Source organism: Cebus imitator, unplaced genomic scaffold (genome assembly GCF_001604975.1).
Source record: "Cebus imitator isolate Cc_AM_T3 unplaced genomic scaffold, Cebus_imitator-1.0 Scaffold64, whole genome shotgun sequence".
Lineage (NCBI taxonomy): Eukaryota > Metazoa > Chordata > Mammalia > Primates > Cebidae > Cebus > Cebus imitator.
This window is the reverse complement of record NW_016107379.1, coordinates 3,030,851-3,045,781: the sequence shown is the minus strand read 5'-3', so window position 1 is coordinate 3,045,781 and position 14,931 is coordinate 3,030,851. Positions and strand designations below refer to the sequence as shown.

Below are 14,931 nucleotides of genomic sequence, written 5' to 3'. Positions count from 1 at the left end.
AAAAAAAAAAAAGAAATGAGGGTTAAGCCAGATGTAATGGCATGCACTTGTAGTTCCAGCTATTTGGAAGGCAGGGGTAGGGGATGGGGATATTGCTTGAGTCCAGGAGTTCAAGGCCATCCTGGGCAACATAGCAAGACTCCATATCCAAAAAAAGAAATGAGGGTTAGGTTCCTAGAGAACTCTTTCTTTACCATTAGCAAAGGTCTTATGGTGGGTAAATATTACTAAAATATAGGGCCTGGTCACACTTTATGTAATGTTGATGAATATATTCTTTTTTTTTTTTTTGAGATGGAGTCACCATGTCACCCAGGCTGGAGTGCGGTGGTGCAGTCTCAGCTCACTGCAACCTCCATCTCTGGGGTTCAAGCGATTCTCCTGCCTCATCCTCCCAAGTAACTGGGAGGATGTGCCACCATGCCCAGCTAATTTTTTTGTATTTTTAGTAGAGGCAGGGTTTCACCATGTTGACCAGACTGGTCTCGAACTCCTGACCTCAGGTGATCCGCCCACCTTGGCCTCCCAAGTGTGCTGGGATTACAGGCATGAACCATTGCGCCTGGTCTTCTTAATGTTTTTATGGTGAACATAAATGTATCTTTAGAAAGTCCTTTTTACTTTTGAGAGTCTACGCAAATTATCCTGGACATCCTTACATATACTTCATATTAGTTTTGCTCTCCTACCCAGGGGATAACTCTTACTTTTCACCCTTATTTTTGAAACAAATCTTTCCTGTTTGTCCTTCCTATGGTAAGTAATGAACCATCACATAGCTGTTTTGAATGAAGAATTTACTTGACTGCTATGTGAAGAATTTCAGGGCGTAAATTATGTACAGATGGTTAAGTAAAAGTTTTTACTTCTCTGATTTCTGTGACCAGTATATCTTCTTGAACTCCTACTTCTAGGTCTTATAGCTTGAGTAGAATTCTTTGAAGCTTCTGTAATTAAATTCTAGATTCAACATTTGGCTATAGTTGCATTATCATGTGTTTATCTATCCTTCCATCTATCAACAGTCTTTTGTTAAAATGCATTTCAAAGTAAGCTGCACATATTTAATATACTTCTCTCCAAATAGTCCATCAAGCATATACATTAGACTTTACTATTTGTTTAGAGAGGTTTTTTTTTAAGGTTAAAAAGAAAATTTTTAAAAACATTTATTTGAAACAGGTTCTTACTCTGTCACCCAGGCTGGAGTGCAGTGGCATGATCTTGGCTTGCTGCAACCTTGACCTCCTGGTCTGAAGCGATCCTCCTGCCTCAGCCTCCCGGGTAGCTGGGAGTACGGGTGCGTGCTGCACACGCAGCTAACATTTGTATTTTTTTGTAGAGATGGGGTTTTGCCATGTTGCCTAGGCTGGTCTCGAACTCCTGGGCTCAAGCAATCCACCTGCCTCGGCCTCCCTAAAGTACTGGGATTACACGTGTGAGCTACCATGCCTGATTGGTAAAATTTACTTATACTGAAATACACTAATCTTAAAGATACCATAGGATGAATTCAGAAAATGTGTACATCTATGTAAACAAAAACTTTATTAAAATATAAACTGGACACCAGGAGTTTGAGACCAGCCTGGGAACATGATGAGACCCCACCCCATCTGTACAAAAATAAAAATTTAGCCAGCTGTGGTGGTGTGGGCCTGTAGTCCTAGCTACTCGGGAGGGTGAAGCAGGAGGATGGCTTGAGCCCAGGAGGTTGAGGTTGTATTGAGCCACAGGTATACCACTTCACTCCACCCTGGGTGATGGAGTGAAACCTTGTCTCAAAAAAAAAAAAAAAAAAAAAAAAGGGTGGGGGGCACAATCCAGGTGCAATGGCTCATACCTGTAGTCCCAATGCTTTGGGAGGCTGAGATGGTAGGATTGTGAGAGACCAAGACCGTCTTAGGCAACATAACGAGATCCCAACTCTGCAAATATTTAAACATTAGCTGAGTGCGCTGGCGTGTGCCTGTAGTATCTTAGCTACTCATGAGTTTGAGGCAGGAGGATGGCTTTATCTCAGGAGTTTGAGGTTACATTGAGCTGTGATCATGCCACTGCACTCTACTCTGGGTGATAGAGCAAGACTGTATCAAAAAGAAAAAAAGTTATTTTACCCAGGTAGTGAACAATTTTTTTAAAAAATTTCCTAATCATTTCTGAATTTATCAGGATAAAAAAGGCACCTATCATTTGATATGTTTTGGAAAAAAAGCCTTTTTCATAAGTTGCCTAGAAATTGAGAAAATGAATGACTGCAGATTATTATAGTTCAGATAGGTTTCAATCTTTATACCTTCTACCAAGTTGAAGGAGGACTTAAGTGAGTTCTCACATAATTAAAAACATTTTTTTCAACTTCTTAAAAATAATTCTTGATGGTAGAACATAATACAGTTTTTGGTATAAGCCTCCGAAGGAATTAAAAATGTTAATAAGTTGTTACAGTAAAAATCCTTCTGTTCATACATATTCAACAAATGTTTTTCAATATTTATAATTATGAAAACTAGGAATATAATTGTTCTCAGCTCTGTCTTACTCTAGCTACATATCTGTCTTACTCTATGTATCTCTAGCTATAATATCTATGGACACAAGAAGTAATTTTTAAAAAATGAGTCCCAGCTGTCTAGTAAGAGATACATTTCAATAAAATTTTTAATGATGTAATGTATTTGTACAAATTGTTATTTGCATTATTTTGGTTAATTGCATATAATAATTGTATTGTTAACTCCATCAGATGAAATAACTTTGAGCAGTGTTTTGTTTTTTTTTGGCGGGGGGAGTTGTTTTTTTTTTCCCGAGATTGGGTTTTGCTTTGTCACCCAGGCTGGAGTGCAGTGGTGTGATCATAGCTAATTATAGCCTCCAACTTCTGGGTTGAAGCAATCCTCTTGCCTCAGCCTCCTGCATAGCCAGGACTACAGGTGTGCGCCACCATGCCCAGCTAATTTTTAAAATTTTTTTGGAGTCTCAGTCTTGTGTTGTTACCCAGGCTGATCTCAAACTCTTGGCCTCTAGTGTCCCACCTCAACCTCCTGAGTTGCTGGGATTACAGACATCAGCCACCACCATCAGCTCTAGAGCAATGTTTCAATGTTTTTAAAATTTCAATTTATATACATCTTTTTGTTTCCGGGAAGTATGATAAAAGAATTTCAAGCATAAGAATGTTACATTAGGATAAAATTTTTAGGTAAAATGAAATTCAAATGTAAGTTCACAGAAAAGGAAAAATACAAATTTCTGACTATTAGAGAATGGTTTATTTTATTTTTAAAAACAGAAAATAGGCTGGGTGCAGTGGCTCATACCTGTAATCCCAGCACTTTGGCAGGCCAAGGCAGAAGGATCACCTGAGGTCGGGAGTTTGCACCAGCCAGGCCAACATGGTGAAGCCCTGTCTCTACTAAAAATATAAAAATTAGCCAGGCGTGGTGGCACATGCTTGTTATCCCAGCTACTCGAGAGGCTGAGGCCAGAGAATCACTTAAACCCAGGAGGTGGGGGTTGCAGTAAACCAAGATTGCGCTACTGCACTCCAGCCTGGGTGACAGATCCAGAGCAAGACTCCGTCTCAGTCAATCAATCAATCAATCAATCAATAACAAATTTTAAAAATAACAATGGTTGGCATCAAATCATTATGTTGATTTGATTTTGTTGACTGCACTTTAAAAAGTGATATAGCAGTTTTATTTTTAATTGCTAATATTTACAGTAGGCCAGAATGAAAATAGGCTGGAAATTACAATTGGATAAGTGATATTTCCAGTCTTTCTGATGGTTATCTCCATTCCAGTGAGCTGGAAGGGGAAAAGACATGGAAAAGGCACATACAGGAAGCTTTTATGAATCAGACCTGGAAGTATGCATATTGCATCCATTCATTTCACTAGTTAAAACTCAGTTGCATGGCCCTCCCTTATTGTAAGGGAGACTAGGAAATATAATCTGGCTGTAAGCCTAGGAAGCAGAAGAAAATATGGATTTTGGTTAACAGCAAGCAGTCTGTAGAATAATCATCTGTATGTATATATATAAAATAATGCTATGTGAACACAGTTAAATTGGCATTAGTTGTACAGAGAACTGGGAGCCTGAACAATGATGAAGGCTTCCTGTTACAAAGAGACACTCTTCCATTCTGTAATTATCAGTGGCTGTGAAGTATTTATTCAGGTCTCTGTGTGCCCTGTGCTTATGCGGAACAGCTTGCAATGGCTTGGCAGACAAAATTGAATGCAAATAAAACAATGAGTAGTGAGATAGGTACTAAGTTGTGTGGTATAGACTAGGTGATATAAAAGTGCAGAGGAAAGAGGAAGAGAGAAGTTCTGGTATTCCATCTTTCACCATTCAAAAAGTATTTGAGTGCTTACTATGTGATAGGGGCATTTTTTATTCTCTTTTTGGGGAAACAGTAGAGAGCAAAAATAGATACTCAGAACCTAAAGTCTGGGGGTGGGGGAGGGAGTATGACAGAAATGAATCAGATAATTACACAAATATCCAAATTTACAAAACCAAGAAAAGATACATTATGTCATGAGATCCTACATAAGAGGATTCAGCTATAGTTGGGATGGTTAGAGAGGCCTCCTGAGCTAAGGTTTTCTGTGGGTATGATTTAGAGTAGATGTCAGCCACATGAGTGAAGGACTGGAGCTGAATCAGATATGTATACATGGGACAGAAAGATCACTGCTCTGATTGGAAGTATGAATTGGAAATGCTTTGGAGGGAATGGAGAGAAAATAAACATAGGGTCAGATTAGGGCTAATCTTCAAAATGAAAATTTAGTCTTAATTTTGTCATAATATGAAGACTCTTGGGATGTTTCTGAGACAAGAGATTTAATAAAAACATGAAAGTAAAGTTTGCAAAATATTAGGCAGTGTCTGTGTGGTGGATTCAAGCTTTATGAATCAATATCTGTCAGAAATTGTGTGGTGGGCAGGTAGGGACTGGAATCATAAAGCTTACTTTCAGTGTGTTTTGCAGATATCCAAGCAGGAAGTGATATGACCAATGACAGTATTGCAAAGTTGAAAGAGAGAACAGATTTGGGGAAATGGTTTCAGAAGTTGATTGCTTTTGCTTTTAGCTGTGAAGCTCTTAGGTAATTGAATTGTGTTGTAACGAATACAATTTGAATAGAATGGGATCTATTTTCCTAATAAATCGACCAATTATAGGATCAGTAAGAATTGTGGAATTGATGTGACTACAAGTTGTAGGTTCTATTGATTATGTTACTGGATTTTTTTTTCTTTTTTAATAGTTTCAAAAATTTTTATCTTATATATAGGTCCTTATACCAGTACCCATTAGCCAGGGTAAAGAAGTAGAAGTGGCTAGACACAGTGGCTGAAACCTGTAATCTCAGCACTTTTTGGGAGGTTGAGGTGGGAGGATCACTTGAGCCCAGGAGTTTGAGACCAGCCTGGGCAACATTAGAGAGACCCTGTCTCTATGTTTTTTTAAGAAAAGGAAGAAAGACCGCCCCCCCAAAAAAGAGGCAGAAAGAATAAATGAATGAGAAATTCTTCTTTTTACTGTGTTATATATTGGTTTTGTTTTATGCATTTATATATTATGTTGATTGAATACCTGTGGGGTCCTGTTCCCTTTTATTATTATTTAAATGAAATGGTCTTATACTGTCACCCAGGTGGGAGTGCAGTAGTGCGATCACAGCTCACTGAAGCTTTGACTTCCCAGGCTGAGGTGATTCTCCTGCCTTAGCCCTCCAGGTAGCTGGGCATATAGGAGCACAACCCCACACCCAGTTAATTTTTTTGTGTTTTTTTGTAGAGACAGGGTTTTACTATGTTGCCTCAGGCTGGTCTCGAACTCCTGGGCTCAAGTAATCTGTCTGCCTTCCACTTCCAGAATGCCGGGATTACAGATGTGAGCAACCATGGCCAACCGTTATTGCCATATTTTTTAAGACACTCTTCCCCCCCCCCCCTTTTTTTTAGTTGAGATGGGGTTTCACCATGTTGGCCAGGTGAGACTGTCTTAAAAATATAAAAAACACTCTTACTATATAGGCCGGGTACGGTGGCTCACGCCTGTAATCCCAGCACTTTGGGAGGTCAAGGTGAGTAGATCACCTGAGGTCAGGAGTTGGAGACCAGCCTGGCCAACATGGCAAAACCGAATTTCTACTAAAAAAAAAAAAAAAAAAAAAAAAAAATTAGCTGGACATGGTGGCAAGGGCTACTTGGGAGGCTGAGGCAGGACAATCTCTTGAACCTGGGAGGTGGAGGTTTGCAGCAAGCTGAGATTGTGCCATTGCACTCCAGCCTGGGTGACAGAGCAAGACTTCGTCTCAAAAAAATGTAAAATATATTAAAAGATTCAAATAGTAATTAATCCCCATGTACCTTTCATCCAACTTTGAAATTACCAACTTGCCTATTTTATGTCCCTCTGCTTCTGATTTTTTAAGTTAATTATGTCATTTCATCTGTAGATATTTCTGTATAAAAAAAATAGGGACACTATTGGGAAAAAAAAAAAAAAAAAACAACCCACAGTCTTTTAATCTCTTTTTTTCTTCCTTCCTTTCTTTTTTTTTTAAATGAGAAGGGGGTCTTGCTCTGTTGCCTAGGCTGGTCTCGAACTCCTAAGTTCAAGTGATCCTCATACCTTGGCCTCCCAAAGTGCTGAGATTACAGGCATGAGCCATCATGCCCAGCCCCTTTAATGTTATTAAATACCTAGTGTTCACATTTCCCCAGTCATCATATATATTTTTCACTATGTTTGAATTGAGATCTAGTTCTATATGTTTATTTTTATAAATTTGAAAATGATTGATATTTCTCTTAGTTTTATCTCTTTTTTTCTTGTTGTCTTTTACCATGTGTTTTGTAGATATTTTCTCTGAATCTGTGGTTTGTCTGTTTATTATTTTATCTTATTTTGTTTTTTGAGACGGAGTCTCACTCTGTTGCCAGGCTGGAGTGCAGTGGTACTATCTCGGCTCACTGCAACCTCTGCCTCCTGGGTTCAGGTGATTCTCCTGCCTCAGCCTCCCAAGTAGCTGGGACTATAGGCGTGTGCCACCATGCCCAGCTAATTTTTATATTTTTAATAGAGACAGGGTTTCACCGTGTTGGCCAGGATGGTCTCAATCTCTTGACCTCGTGATCCTCCTACCTTGGCCTCTCAAAGTGCTGGGATTACAGGCATGAGCCATTGCACCTGGCCTATTTTATTTATTTTTTTTTTTGAGACCGATTCTGACCCTGTTGCCCAGGCTAGAGTGCAGTGGTGAGATCTTGGCTCACTGCAACCTCAACCTCCTGGGTTCAAGTGATTCTCCTGCCTCAGCTTCTGGAGCAGCTGAGATTACAAGTGGATGCCACCAAGCCCAAATAATTTTTGTATTTTTAGTAGAGACAGGATTTCAACATTTTGGCCAGGCTGGTCTTGAACTCCTGGCCTCAAGTAATCTGCCTCCCTTGGCTTCCTGAAATGCTAGGATTATAGGCGTGAGCCACCTTGCCCGGCCTGTTCATTCTTTTAACAGTATATATGTATTTAAAATCATGTTTCTTCAATCATTTAACAGTGGTTTTTGCAAAGCAGTTTTTAATTTTAATTAAGTTTGACTTAACCAGTTTTTTCTTTCATGGATTGTGCTTTTGGTCATGTATCTAAAAGGATAGAGCTAAACTCAAGGTTACTAAAAGTTATCTTCTAGGAGTTTTATAGTTTTGCACTTTATGTTTAGGTCTGTGAACCCTATGTGAAACGTGTAAGGTCTGTGTCTAGATTCCCTTTTTTGCATGTAGACTCTCTGTTATACCAGCACCATTTGTTGAAAAGACTATCCTTTCTTACTGAATTGCTTCTGGTGCTTTGTCAGAGGTCAGTTGATTATGTTGGGTGTGGTCTGTTTTCATGTTCTCCTGTTAATCAGTCATTTTCAGTCTTTGCCAATTTAGCTGATTAAAAGATCTCATATACCAGCCTGGCCAACATGGTGAAACCCCATCTTTACTAAAAATACAAAAATTAGCTGGGCATGGTGGTGTGCCCCTATAATTCCAGCTACTGGGAGGCTGGAGGCTGAGGCGAGAGAATCACTTGAACTGGGGAGACAGAGGTTGCAGTGAGCTGAGATCGCACCACTGAACTCCAGCCTGGGAGAACCAAGACTCTGTCTTTTAAATAAATAAACAAACTCACATAAATTTATATTTTTAAATATTCATATCTGTGTCTTCTGGACTCATCTTCCATGCCTGTTGCATTGTCTTTTTTCCTTTTTGCTCTTAAAAAAGTCCATGGTACGTAAGGACCTTGTTTCTTTATTATTAATGTGGTTACAAATATTTTTTATCAGTGGCTTGTTCTATATAATTTGTTTCCTTGCAGAAATTTCACATTAGTCAAAATTTAGTCCTTTTATGTATGAAGTTTTAGTTTTTTGAGTCACAGTTAGATAAGTCTTCCTTACTCCAATATTTATCCATTTTTAAAATCATCATTTAGTTTTACGTTATTTTTTTACACGTAATATTCGTTTAGTACAAATTAAGTACAGAAACAGACTTTTTTTTTAACTTTATGAAATGGTTAAATTGATATTTGATTTACTGTTGTTTTGATCCTGACTGACTTTTTTTGTTTTATTTTTGAGACAGAGTCTCGCTTTGTCCCCAGGCTGGAGTGCAGTGGTGTGATCATGGCTCACTGCAACTTTGACCTCCCAGGCTCAGACCATCCTCCCACCTCAGGGCTGGGACTATAGGCACGTGCCACCATACCTGGATAATTTTTTCAGTTTTTGTAGAGATGGGGTTTTGCCATGTTGCCCAGGCTGTTCTTGAACTCCCAGGCTCAAATGATCTGTTCACCTTGGCCTCTGAAAGTGCTGAGATTGCAGGTATGACCCATTGCATCCGGCCAATCCTGACTTATTTTTGTAACTCACCTTGCGCAGTGAATATCTGTTTCTTTCTTTCTTTCTTTTCTTTTGCTTTCTTTTCTTTTTTTCTTTTCTTTCTTTTCTTTCTTTCTTTCTTTGTCTTTCTTTCTTTTCTTTCTTTCTTTTCTTTCTTTCTTCTTTCTTTCTTTCTGTCTGTCTTGCTATGTTGCCCAGGCTGGTCTTAAACACCTGGCCTTAAGTGATTCTCCCATCTCAACCTCCCATGTACCTGTGATTACAGGTGGGAATCACTGTACCCAGCTATGTTTTCAATTTTTTAAATTGTGGCAAAATATACATAATATAGGATTTACCATCTTTTTAAACTATACAGTTCAGTGATATCAAGTACATTCATATTGTTCTGCAAGTATCACCACCATCCATCTCCAGAATTGTTTTCTTTTTGTGAAAATGAATTTCTATATCCATTAAACAGTAACTCCCCATTCCAGTATGGCGCTCTGGCTCAAGCCTGTAATCTCAGCACTTTGGGAGGCTAAGATGGGAGGATTGCTTGAACCCAGCAGTTCAACACCAACCTAGGCAACATGGCGAGAGCCCCATCTCTACAAAAATTAAAGACTTAGCTGGGTGTAGTGATGCATGCCTGTAGGCCCACCTGCTTAGAGGCTGAGATGGGAGGATCCCTTAAGCCCAGAAAGCCAAGGCAGCAATAAGCTATGATCGTGCCACTGCTGTCCAGGCCAGGCCACAAAGTGATACCTTGGCTGTAAAGAAATTAAAAATAACCCCTCATCTCTGCCCCCAGTCTCTGGCACTCACCATTCTACTTAATGTCTCCATAATTTTGACTACAGTACCTCATGTAAGTATAAACATACAATATTTGTCTTTTTGTGATGAGCTTATTTTGCTTAGCATAACCTCAAGGTCCATCAGTGTTGTAGCATATACCTCAGAATACCCTTCCTTTTTAGGGCTGAATAATATTCCATTGGATATACATACTGTATTTTGATTAGGTATTCATCTGTCTGTGAACACTTGGGTTGTTTTCACCTTTTGGCTGTTGCGAATAGTGCTGCTATGAACATGGGTTTACAAATATCTCTTCAAGGCCCTACTTTTTCATTCTTGTGAGTACAGTGTGTACCCCAAAGGAGAATTGCTGGACCGTATGGTAATTCTGTTTTTACTTTTTTGAGGAACCAACATACTGTTTTCCACAGTGTACTATTTTATATTCCCATCAACAGTGCATAAAGATTCCAGTTTCTCCACATTCTTACCAACGCTTGCTTTTAATAGTAGCTATCCTAATGGCTGTGAGGCTGTATCTCATTGTAGTTTTGACTTGTATTTCCCTAATAATTAGTAATGTTGAGCACCTTTTTATGTGCTTATTGGCCATTTGTATTTCTTCTTTGGAGAAAAGTCTTTCCAAGTTCTTTGTTCATTTTTAAATTGGATTATTTATTTTTTGTTATTATGTTTAGGAGTTCTCTGTATATTCTGAATGTTAATCACTTATCAGATATACAATTTGCTAATATTTTCTCCCATTCTGTGGGTTGCCTTTTTACTCTGTTGATAGTGTTTTCTGATGCACAAAATTTAAAAATTTTTATGATGTCCATTTCTCTTTTTTTTTTTTTTTGATTGTCTGCATCTTTGGTGTCATATCCAAGAAATCATTGCCAGACCCAATGTTGTGAATCTTTCCCCTGTGTTTTTCTTCTAAGAATTTTTTTTAGCTTTAGCTTTTACATTTCGGTAATGGATCTCTTGTGAGTTCATTTGTGTATAATTTGTTAGGTGAGGGTCCAACTTCACTGTTTTGCAGATGGATATTCATTTTTCCCAGCATCATTTGTTGAAAAGGATGTCTTTTCCCCATTGAACAATTTTCAGCACCCTTGTTGAAAATCATGTGATCATAAATGGGATTTTTTTTTCCTTAGGGTTCTCTGTTCTGTTCTATTGGTCTATACTAGTTCTGGTTTTACTTTTTAGGTTAAATCTTAAATCCATTTGGAATTGTTAAAAGGAATGAGGTATAGTGATCAGCTTTTTCCCTCAGACCACCTAGCTAATCCGCATTATTATCATTCTCCATTGGTTTGAGATGCCCACTTTCATCATAAACTTTTTTATATATGAATTTTAAAAAATGTATTCCTTTGATCTTTAGCACTCTGTTCTTAGGCTAACCCCATACTATTTATTTGCCCTATCTTGATAAATATATCTTAATCCTTAGCAGAGCTGGTTTCTGATCATGATACCTTATAGTTTGTCTAATTTTGCTTGATATCATCATTTGACTCTTTCTATGACTGCTACCATGAATACTAAAACATCCCATATAAGGTACTCATCCATGTCACTATAATTCATAGCCATGAATAAAACATAAGTTGGATTAACATCCATGGAAAACTAGCAAATGAATGGCTTATGCCTCTTTTATAATATTTCGCCAGTCAATAAATCAGTGCTGAATGTTCTCGTGCATCTCAATGTTCACTCTGTCATTGGTCATGTAATACATTTAATATTTATCTTTTCCTGCTTTACCATTTGTCTCTTTTAGCTTGAAAGTATATTAAAGCTTGCAAACTTGTTTCCTGCTAGGCTTATTTATTTTAATAACCTAAAATTTGGGAATTAGGATAAGGTAAACATAGTTTTTCCATGATGATAAGCTCTATAAACACTGTCACAATTCTTAAAAAGTATATTTATATGCATTTATACAAATTCAGTGTTTTTGAATATTGGTTAAGCCGTATCTCTATATTTTCACATCTGTGTATCTACACATATGTATTTCGTCAAAATCACCACGTAAAAGAGAATATTCGTTTGTGAGGACAAAAGAAGAGTGTTTTATTCCTCCTTTTCTTTTATGTAAATCAGCAATTAAGTAAGGACTTAATTGGCATTTGCTAATGGGAAACTCAGAAATTATCTTAATATATAATTATATTAATCTTTAAATAGAAATGGCTTAGGAAATAGCACAAATAGAAATGTCTTGCAAGTCTGCCCTCGTTTTTGAGGGCAGTCATTTATACATGTTAAACATAGCTATTCTGAATCTAAATTAAGATATTTGCTTTTTAGTCCAACTCTTAAAGATGTTATTCAGCAAACAGAGATAACTCCAAATGAAGATTTTTATTGAATGCACATGAACTATTTTATGTAATGGGTATTTTCAAAGAGACATTTACATGTAGTTCTTTTCAGGCCACTATAATTGAAGGAAGGGGCTAATTTGTGAATTCTCTCAAGCAATGAAATGTATTAAATCCTTCTGCCTTCAGTTTTTAACTGGTAACTTTTATATGTTACTTAGTTTTTTAGATGCTAAAAAATGTGGTTTGATAAGTGGTTGCTAAGGGTTAGGGCTGGGAAGAGGCTGTTACTATAAAGGATAATGCAAGGGAGATTCTTTGGGGGTGATGGAAGAATTTTATTAATATATCTTGGTGGTGTTAATTACATGAATCTGTACAAGTGATAAGATTACATGGACTAATACATCAAAAAAGTGCACATAAAATCTGGTGAATCAGAATATGATCTGTTCTGTAGTTTAGTTAATAGCTTTGTGCTGGCCAGGCGCAGTGGCTCACACCTGTAATTCTAGCATTTGGGAAGCTGAGGCAGGCCAATCACCTGAGGTTAGGAGTTCAAGACGAGCCTGGCCAACATGGTGAAACCCTGTCTCTACTAAAAAGGCAAAGAAGTTAGTCAGGTGTGGTGGTGGGCACCTGTAATCCTAGCTACTTGGGAGGCTGAGCCAGGATAATCGCTTTAGCCCAGGAGGCGGAGGCTTCAGTGAGTTGAGATTGTGCCATTGCACTCCAGCCTGGACAAGAGTGAGACTCCGTCTCAGGAAAAAAAAAAAAAAAAGGTTTGTGCCAGTTGTAAATTTCCTGGTTTTAATAATGTCCAATGGTTACTAAGATTTTATCTGTTCAGGGAAGGATACATGAGAACTCTGTGTTAGTTTTATATGACTTCTTTTGAGTCTAAAATTATTATAAAATAAATTTCTTAAAAATGCAGTTTATACTTCTATTTAATATACTAACACTTTTGTGTGTCTTAGAGGTAGATGTGTGAGTTTAGTTCTTAGAGTTCTTGAGGGGGACTGGATGTTATTTGCATTTATTCAATCATTTAATTACTATTAAGCATCTACCGTAGGAGGCAATATAATGTTTTGGTTAAGCAAATAGTCATTTGAGTTAGATCTGTTTCAAAGCTTTTCTCTACTACATTTTAGTTGTGTGACTTTGGAGAATTTACTTAATCTCTCTGAGCTTCTGCATCTAAATTGGGCATTGTTGATAATCATTATCAAAAATGATGATATGAATAGTGACTCACATTTACTGAACATGTACTGTGTGACATGTTATTATTTGCACTTTGTATAATTTAACTCGTTTAATCCTCACAATTCTATGAGAGAGGTACTGTTTTCATGTTTTCAGAAGTTTAGTCGCTTAATCAACATCACACAACTAGGAAATGGAGATGCCTAGATTAAAACCCTGGCAGTCTGGATTTTCTGCTTTTGACTATGTAGACTAGCTTGTTGCACTAAGCCTTCCACCAAGTACCAAAAAGCAGAAGGAAATATATTTCACTTTGGGAGGCTGAGGCAGGAGGATCACTTGAGGCAGGAGGATCACTTGAGGCCAGGAGGTTGAGGCTAGCCTGGGCAACACAGTGATACTTGGTCTCTACAAAAAATAATAAAATTAGGCAGGCAAAATGGTGGGCTCTTGTAGTCTAGCTACTTGGGAGGCTGAGGCAGGAGGATCACTTGAGCCCAGGAGTTTGAGGCTGCAGTGAGCTATGATCATGCCACTGCCTGCACTCCAGCCTGGGTGACAGGCTGCATGTGGACATTCTGTTATACCAGCATTTGTTGAGAAGACTATCCTTTCTTCATTGAATTGCTTCTGGTGCTGTGTCAGAGGTCAGCTGATTGCAATGGGTGTGGTCGTTTTTATGTTCTGTTGATCAGTCATTTTCAGTCTTTGCCAATTTAACTGATTAAAAGATCTCATACACCAGCCTGGCCAACATGGTGAAACCCTGTCTCTACTAAAAATACAAAAATTAGCCGGGTGTGGTGGCTTGTGCCTGTAACGCCAGCTACTCTGGAGGCTGAGGCAGGAGAATCACGTGAATGCAGGAGACAAAGATTGCAATGAGCAGAGATGGTGCCACTACACTCCAGCCTGGGCGACAGGGAGACTCCATCTCAACAACAACAAAATAACTCATACAGCTCAACAGTAGAAAAACAACCCGATTAAAAAATATGCAAAGGACCTGAATAGACATTTCTGCAAAGATACAGAAATGGCCAATAGACATATGAAAATGTATTCAACATCATTAATCATCCGGGAAATGGAAATGAGAGCCACTATATGAGATGCCACTTCACACCCATTAGGATGGCTATTATCAAAAAGTTAACAGATAATAGAGGATGTGGAGAAAACAGAACCCTTGGATATTGTTGGTTGTAGGAATGTAGATTGGTGCAGCTATTATGGAAAACAGTGTGGAGGTTTCTAAAGAAATTGAAACTAGAACTACTACATGACCCAGCAATCCCTCCTCTGGGAATATGTTCAGAAGAAATGAGATCACCACCTCATGAAGATATCTGCACTTTGGTGTTTTTTTGCAGCACTGTTCACAATAACCAGGATATGAAAACAACCTGTTGACAGCTGAATGAGTGAAGCAACTGTAGTATATATGTAAAATAAAATATTACTCAGCCTTGAAAAAGAAGATACCATCCTGGTCAACATGGTGAAACCCCGTCTCTACTAAAAATACAAAAATTAGCTGGGCATGGTGGCGCACGCCTGTAGTCCCAGCTACTCGGGAGGCTGAGGCAGGAGAATTGCCTGAACCCAGGAGGCGGAGGTTGCGGTGAGCCGAGATCGCGCCATTGCACTCCAGCCGGGGT

At 38.3% G+C, this 14,931-nt stretch overlaps 1 protein-coding gene across 7 annotated transcripts in view; it reads left to right on the top strand.

Annotated features, from left to right (window-relative positions):
• Positions 1–14,931, top strand: part of LIN54 (lin-54 DREAM MuvB core complex component) — an 89,009-nt gene that overhangs the window by 48,291 nt on the left and 25,787 nt on the right. The window lies entirely within an intron of this gene.